Raw genomic sequence first — 9,029 nt, forward strand, 5'->3', positions numbered from 1 at the left:
GTAATAATTAGAATTTACATGCACAACTCACTAAGCATATTCTATAATAAACTACGACTAAATTCTAAAGTGCGCAGGCAAAAAGGGGCATGGTTATAGGTGTCTCGCTGCACCCTACGCCTGGAATAAACTTCCTGAGCCCCTACGTCTTGCCCCATCCTTGGCCACCTTTAAATCTAGACTGAAAGCCCACCTCTTTAACATTGCTTTTGACTCGTAACCGCTTGTAACCACTCGCCTCCACCTACCTCCTCTCTTCCTTCGTTCACATTAATTGATTTGATTTGCTTACTTTATTTTTGTCTATTAGATTGTAAGCTCATTGAGCAGGGACTGTCTTCTATGTTTGTGCAGCGCTGCATACGCCTTGTAGCGCTATAGAAATGCTAAATAGTAGTAGGGAAGTGGGTGTTTTGTGGGTGTTCCAAAATTTACATGCGTAATTATAGAATATATTGCCCAGTGCGCATAATCTATGTGCCGGTATGTACGCCACATTTTCAATGGTGTAAATGGAGGCACGTAGTTTTAGGCGCTGAGATATCAAATAAGTATATTCTATATAGAGAGAGAGAGAGAGAGAATACGCTTATTCGGCATTGATTTCCACGCCAATTGTTTTAGGTGCCATATATAGAATCTCCCCCAATAAATCCTGATCTCTAAACACTTGCAACTCCTGGAGAAAAAATCCTATACAAATAAATAAGATACATTTTGCAAAATTTTAAAAATATTTTTTTCGAGAGTCATTTGAAAATAATGTTTAAAATAAAAACAAAGGAGAAAGAAGGAAAAGAAGGGAGAAAGAAAGGAGGAAAAAAGAAAAAAAATTTAGATTTTTTTATTTATTAAATGTATGATTATAGCCTGAGAAATTTGTACGAATGTTATTAATAGATTGTCTTTTGCTGTGCTTTCCTATCATAAATGGATTTCAGAGTATGTTTATCCACCGTTTTTAATGTTATATATTGTAAACCGTTCTGATTTACTTTTGTAATAAGCGACGGTCTAGTAAATGAATAAACAATAAAGTAAAAACTTGTATAAAATTAAATTTGGGGTCAGTTTTCAAAGGATTTAAGTGCTTAAGGGGTCCTTTTACTAAGCTATGGTAAAAATAGGCCTTAGCTTCGAAACCTGCTTAGCTAGGGAAGGCGGGGAGGGAGGGTGAGGGGTAGGGATGGGGGGGGGGGGGGTGGGGGGGGGGATGGGGAACATCTGGTTTTGCACTTTGTAGTTCACTGGGTGCAGTGTTGGTATATTAGTTTGGGCGGATGGCGAGTTTTGACTGTTTTGTGTTATGGTTACATAGTGAAATGTTTAAAGTTCTGTACCACAGATTGGCGCATAAAAGAAACTGGCAGAAACTTATTTTTGTATGGGAACAGCTTAAGTAACTGCGGGGGGGAAAGTAGTCGTACGCTATCCGTAAGTAGTTACGGGTACAGGTGCACAGTGCACAAGTAATGAGGGTTCGCACAGAGGAAGAGTGTATAGGCAGGGGGCTATCAGACACAAGGCCCTTTTGCCTTTTGCGATGTATTCTTTTGACTGTATTGGTTCTGGTGTCACAGGTCTTATTATGTAATAGCCATTTCCTTTTGTGTATAATGTTATATAAACCTCAATAAACAAATTTGAACATAAAAATAGGCCTTAGCGAGCCCTTTCCTGCATGCTAAAATGCCATTTTTAGGGGTCCGGTGTAGACGCGTGTATTGGACGCGCGCAGGTCCATTTTTCAGCGCACCTACAAAAAAAAGGCCTTTTTTTTGCCAAAAATGGACGTGCGGCAAAATTAAAATCAGTAGGCATCCATTTTGGACATGAGACCTTAGCGCCACCCATTAACAGTAAGGTCTCACGCATGAATTGGGCAGGAATCGTCAGCACGCGTGCACTGCCGTTTACCGCCCGGCGAGTGTCACGCGTTAGAAGATCAAAACAATTTTCTGCCGCGCGTTTTGGATGCGCGTAGAAATTAGAATTACCGCCGGGGGTACGCGGTAGCTTGGCTGTAGTTCGAATTTGACGTAGGTTGTACGTGCGTAGGCATCTACACGTCTTACTAAAAGGGTCCCTTACTGCAGTAAAAAAAAACCAATTCTCTATTTCTTTTCAATTAATTGCCATGTGCTGATGTTACTCACAACACTGAATAGGCAAAAACTTCAGCAAAATTTGGCCTGACGATAGTCTCATTGGGCATGCACTGCACACGCCTAGAGCTTAGTAAAAGAGCCTTTACCACTACCAATTGTGTGGACATTATCCATTAGCCCAGGACCGCTGCAGTAAAAGGGGGCCTAGGCATGTGGAAATCCCTGCACTGATGCCACCACAGGCCCCTATTACCAGAGCTTGGTGAAAGGGGCCTTAAAGACATCCTAGGCTTGGCCATGAAGTCTAGGCGGCAGTATCACCTATTAGGCAAAACGTATCAATTAAAATGACACCACACACATTGCAGATACAAAGTCAAATGGTTATCATATCCATTTAATTGTATCTGTGGATTTTAGTAACACCACTGCTGAAAATCTGCATAAAGTTAAACAGATAAGTATATCCATTATTTTTATGTTGTTTTCATCAGATTGAAAACTGACCTCCATGTATAACTTGGAATTCAGGAGAATATGGGTGAAACAATGAAACTTCATAGCAGTAGGAAAGACAAGGTAAAACTGGATAACTCCTAGCATCTCTACTGTTATATAGGGAACATGGACAGACTGGAATTATCATCTACATCAATTTTCATCAGATCTGGTTTAAGTTTGCTTGTGGTGCCGGGATATAACTTTCCTCAGAGCTTTTTTCACTTCCTGGTTCCTCAAGCTGTAAATGATGGGGTTGAACAGTGGTGTTACCATTGAATAGAAGATAGACACTAATTTGTCCCAGTGAAATGTTGTCCTTGCTGTAGGGCGGACGTACATAAAAATTGCTGTCCGTAGTAGATGCTCACAACAGTGAGGTGGGAGGTACAGGTAGAAAATGTCTTTTGGCGCCCGAATGGGGATTGGATCTGTAGGACAGCGGAGATGATATGAACATAAGATATCATGGTGAAGAAGAAGCAGCCAAGTATTATGGTCCATGAAAATATGAAAATGTGATTTCTACAATGGAGGTGTCTGTACAGGAAAGGTTTACCACTGGGGCAAAGTCACAGAAGAAATGGTCAATTTTCTGAGGGCCACAGAAGTATAGGGTAGAGATCCAGATAGCTGGCATCACTGGAGCAAAAAGTCCTGCAGTCCAGGCAAAACTTGCCAGATAGCCACAGACCGCATTGCTCATAATAGTCATGTAATGAAATGGGTGGCAAATGGCTAGATAGCGATCATATGACATCACAGCCATAAAAAGTTGATGGCCGCTCCAAAAGCAAAGATGCAGTAAAATTGAATGATGCAGCTCTGGACTGAGATGAATTTGTTCCCTGTTAGCACACCAGCCATCATTTTGGGGATTAAGGCAGTGGTGTAGCACATCTCCATGAAGGAAAAGTTGGAGATAAAGAAGTACATGGGCTTGTGCAGGCTTGGCTCTGCCCTTACTGTGCTGATAATGATCACATTGGCTGACACAGTGAAGATGAAAATGCCCAGAAAAAGGATGAAGAGGACAATCTGCAGCTGGGGGATGTCAGTGAACCCCACCAGAATGAATTCAGTGACTGTGGAATCATTCCCCTGTTCATTGCCTTATGGATCAGATCTGGAAAGAAGAAAAAGATATGGGAACACATTAGGATACACTCTATAGCAAGGATTAGCAACAAAAACTTAATAGGTTGAGCTATGAATCTATAGATAGTAACATAGTAAATGACGGCAGATAAAGACCTGAACGGTCCATCCAGTCTGCCCAACAAGATAAACTCATTTACATGGTATGTGATACTTTGTATGTATACCCGAGTTTTTTTTTATTTATTTGTCACATTTGTATCCCACATTTTCCACCTATTTGCAGGCAGTTTGATTTGTCCTTGCCATTCTCCTGAATAGCTTTGGGCTATAGGAGATCGCATAGCCGATATAATTACTATATGATGCCTCCAAGCTAGATTTACCTTAGAGAGTTTTTCTTGTTGATGCTTAGATTGTTTGAGTAGTTTTACTTGATTTCCACCACTTTTGCTTGGTTAGGACACTCCTTTCCATTGTTTCAGGAACCAAATAGTAGCAACATTCCAGAGCCTCAAAGAGTAACAAGATTCCAGAATCCTGAAGAATAGCAAGATTCCATTCAGAATCTCAAAGAGTAGCAGCATTGTACCTGGCAGAACCTCAAAGAGAAACAAGATTCCAGAATCCCGAAGAATAGCAAGATTTCACGCAGAATCTCAAAGAGTAGCAACATTGTAACTGGCAGAAACCCAAATAGTAGCAACATTCCAGAGCCTCAAAGAGTAACAAGATTCCAGAATCCCGAAGAATAGCAAGATTCCATACAGAATCTCAAAGAGTAGCAACATTGTAACTGGCAGAAACCCAAATAGTAGCAACATTCCAGAACCTCAAAGAGTAACAAGATTCCAGAATCCCGAAGAATAGCAAGATTCCACGCAGAATCTCAAAGAGTAGCAACATTGTACCTGGCAGAACCTCAAAGAGTAACAAGATTCCAGAATCCCGAAGAATAGCAAGATTCCACGCAGAATCTCAAAGAGTAGCAGCATTGTACCTGGCAGAACCTCAAAGAATAACAAGATTCCAGAATCCCAAAGAATAGCAAGATTCCACGCAGGATCTCAAAGAGTAGCAACATTGTACCTGGCAGAACCTCAAAGAATAACAAGATTCCAGAATCCAGAAGAATAGCAAGATTCCACGCACAATCTCAAAGAGTAGCAGCATTGTACCTGCCTTGCTTTATCCTCAACGCTGTGCGATTGTGGTGTTAGTTAAGTATTCGGTTTACTGTTTTCTTGGTTTATTGCAAATTTTATAAAAAATCAGAGAGACATACTTGCTTACTTGCAAGTGAAACATTAGTTTATTAGCAAGTATTTTATTTATTTGTTGCATTTGTATCCCACATTTTCCCACCTATTTGCAGGCAGTTTGATTTGTCCTTGCCATTCTCCTGAATAGCTTTGGGCTATAGGAGATCGCATAGCCGATATAATTACTATATGATGCCTCCAAGCTAGATTTACCTTAGAGAGTTTTTCTTGTTGATGCTTAGATTGTTGAGTAGTTTTACTTGATTTCCACCACTTTTGCTTGGTTAGGACACTCCTTTCCATTGTTTCAGGAACCCAAATAGTAGCAACATTCCAGAGCCTCAAAGAGTAACAAGATGCCAAAATCCTGAAAAATAGCAAGATTCCATTCAGAATCTCAAAGAGTAGCAATTGTACCTGGCAGAACCTCAAAGAATAACAAGATTCCAGAATCCCAAAGAATAGCAAGATTCCACGCAGGATCTCAAAGAGTAGCAACATTGTACCTGGCAGAACCTCAAAGAGTAACAAGATTCCAGAATCCCGAAGAATAGCAAGATTCCACGCAGAATCTCAAAGAGTAGCAGCATTGTACCTGGCAGAACCTCAAAGAGTAACAAGATTCCAGAATCCCGAAGAATAGCAAGATTCCACGCAGAATCTCAAAGAGTAGCAACATTGTACCTGGCAGAAACCCAAATAGTAGCAACATTCCAGAACCTCAAAGAGTAACAAGATTCCAGAATCCCGAAGAATAGCAAGATTCCACGCAGAATCTCAAAGAGTAGCAGCATTGTACCTGGCAGAACCTCAAAGAATAACAAGATTCCAGAATCCCGAAGAATAGCAAGATTCCACGCAGGATCTCAAAGAGTAGCAACATTGTACCTGGCAGAACCTCAAAGAGTAACAAGATTCCAGAATCCCGAAGAATAGCAAGATTCCATGCAGAATCTCAAAGAGTAGCAGCATTGTACCTGCCTTGCTTTATCCTCAACGCTGTGCCATTGTGGTGTTAGTTAAGTACTGGGTTTGCTGTTTTCTTGGTTTTATTGCAAATGTATATAAAAATCACAGAGACATACTTGCTTACTTGGAAGTGAAACCTTAGTTTATTAGCAAGTGCCATTTATAATCTGAAATTTATATAAATGCAATTAGAATTAAAAATCTAATAAATTCAATAATTTAAAGGATTCAATCCAGTATAGGAGGCAAATGATTTAATATGTGTGAAGTGCTGCAGATCTGGAATAGCTTTGCGTTATAGGAGATCACATAGCTGTTTGATTCGCCTTATGATGCCTCCTATCTGGTTCTTCCTTTTTTTTAAGTTTTGTTGGTCTTTTTGGTGATATAGCCTTATGTTTTACCATTATTGTGCAGGTCCGTTACTCCCTTTGGTTTTTTCCGTTTTCCTATTGAGGAGTGGCTGTCGTTCCCTTACATATCTTGTGTAGAAACTCAAATAGTGACAAAATTCCACTGTCACAGTTTACCTTTCAATTTCTCTATAACAACGCATTAAATTTGGGTAAAAGAAAAAAAACTGGTTTCATATGAACAAGGACTTTTGAGATATTTAATTGAGCTATACAGTCACCAGCATAAAGTTATACTGAAGGTTTTCATAATTAAGTGGTAACTTCAAGTTCGTAACATGTATGTCTATGTGTGTGCTGCAACACTAAGAATACACCGTAAAAAAAAAATACTGTAGAATGGAAATACAGAAAAGCAAATTTTCACTTACTAGTCTTTCATTTCTGGCACTGTGAATATGCACGGAAGGAAATTATTTATCTCCTTCCTTGGGTCTTTCTGTACAGATGGATATGGCTCTGAGATATAGACCCACCTGCAACAGAGAGTAAAAGCCTTCCAGGAGTGTTTCTGGATGCAAGTCTCCGGAAATAAGAGGCAGTTATAGAGTGTCCTTTTATAGGTGATTACACAGAACTGAGATATTGCAGGGTGATAGATTTATCCCTTTGGGCTCCCGTCCCTCGCCAAGTTTGAATTTTCCTGGCTCTCCTCTAATTAGCTTCATAAACAGTTTAGCCTCGTGCCGTGCAATGACCAGAATGTCAATGTCTAACATTTGGATTCAGATGGGAAGAGTGGTCAGCCCCACTTGATGTCACATCAGCCAGCTGGCCTAAAATAAGGACAGTGATGAGGTGGATTTCTGGGCTCTGGCAGCTGCCCCTAGGTAGTTACCGAATCTGTCTATCAGGAAGTCCATCTTTGAGCTGCACCATTTTGATAGCCTTTCTCTACTTGGTCTGCATCTTGGAGATTCAGCCCTCAGAATTGGACACTCTGTATTTATCTGGTGCACCTAAGAGGACAATTCTAGAACCGGGTGTCTTCAAGTAAACGCCTGGAGAGTGTATGGTAACAGCCTATGTATAAAGGAACCCATTATGAATTTCTAGCATAACCCAGTATCATAACTTACAGTATTCTTTAAGTTATGTGTGTAAGTGGGGTCCCCTCCTATATCCCACCCATGCTCCGCCCCTGGGTACAACCCCCTTGCAAATACGTGGTATGTAAGTTAAGCGGATATTTTCAGAGTCTAGTGTAGGCGGCATGCTGGCACATAGGCATGTAGATTATAAAATTACCCCCTTTTCCCTTTACTCCCCGTGTCTGTATAAGTGACATGTCGCTGGGGGTGTAATCTCAGTTCAGCTATTTGGAAGGAGGAAAGAGGAAAATTTTATCATCTGCCTCCACAGACCTTTTTAGTTGAGATGATAAGTAGTAGTAATCAAGGTGAAGAGAAGAGTAATAGCCATAGTGGGTCTAACCAAAGGTCCATTAGGCTCAACATTCTATTTCCGACAATGGCCAATTCAGATCAGAGACGGGATTCCTTGCTGCATGCATCCAAGGATATGCATTAGCTTTCCCCAAGTCTACCTGGTTTATGGACTTTTCTGACAATCACCAGAGTATACAAAGATTGAAGAAAGCAAACAAACCTCACAGGACATAGTGTTACATAGAGGGGCGTAATCGAAAGGGGCGCCCAAGTTTTCCTGAGGATGTAATCGCAGGACGTCCCAACAAAGGGGCGGGGAAACCTGTATTATCTAAACAAGATGGGCATCCATCTTTCGTTTCGATAATATGGTCGGGGACGCCCAAATCGCGAAATTTAGGTCGACCTTAGAGATGGTTGTCCCCGATTTTCGGCGATAATGGAAACCAAGGTTCTGGGAGGAGCCAGCATTCATAGTGCACTGGTCCCCCTGACATGCCAGGACACCAACCGAGCACCCTAAGGGGCACTGCAGTGGACTTCAGAAATTGCTCCCAGGTGCATAGCTCCCTTACCTTCTGTGCTGAGCCCCCCCCCCCAAAAAAAAAGCCAAACCCACTCCCCACAACTGTACACCACTACCATAGCCCTTATGGGTGAAGGGGGGCACCTACATGTGGGTGCAGTGGATTTCTGGTGGGTTTTGAAGGCCTCACATTTACCACCACAAGTGTAACAGGTAGGGGGGGGTGGACCTGGGTCCACCTGCCTGAAGTGCACTGCACCCACTAAAACTGCTCCAGGGATCTGGATACTGCTGTCATGGAGCTGGGTATGATATTTGAGGCTGGCATAGAGGCTGGAAAAATATTTAAAAAAAAAGTTTTTGAGGGTGGGAGGAGGTTAGTGACCAAAGGGGGAGTAAGGGGAGGTCATCCCTGATTCCCTCCGGTGGTCATCTGGTCATTTAGGGCACATTTTTGTGGCTTGGTCGTAAAAAAAAAAAAAAGGACCAGGTAAAGTCATCCAAGTGTTCGTCAGGGACGCCCTTCTTTTTCCATTATCGGTTGAGGACGCCCATGTGTTAGGCATGCCCCAGTCCCGCCTTCTCTACGCCTCCGTCACGCCCCCGTGAACTTTGGTCGTCCCCGCGACGGAAAGCAGTTGAGGATGCCCAAAATCAGCTTTCGATTATGTCGATTTGGGTGACCTTGTGAGAAGGACGCCCATCTTGCGATTTGTGTCAAAAGATGGGCGCCCTTCTCTTTTGAAAATAAGCCTGAGAGTGTAATA

At 41.8% G+C, this 9,029-nt stretch overlaps 1 pseudogene; it reads right to left on the reverse strand.

The window, feature by feature from the left end:
- Positions 1-2,780: 2,780 nt before the first annotated feature.
- Positions 2,781-7,211, reverse strand: LOC115457220 (annotated as a pseudogene).
- Between the last annotated feature and the right edge of the window lie 1,818 nt (positions 7,212-9,029).

Source organism: Microcaecilia unicolor, chromosome 14 (assembly GCF_901765095.1).
Source record: "Microcaecilia unicolor chromosome 14, aMicUni1.1, whole genome shotgun sequence".
NCBI classification, from domain to species: domain Eukaryota; kingdom Metazoa; phylum Chordata; class Amphibia; order Gymnophiona; family Siphonopidae; genus Microcaecilia; species Microcaecilia unicolor.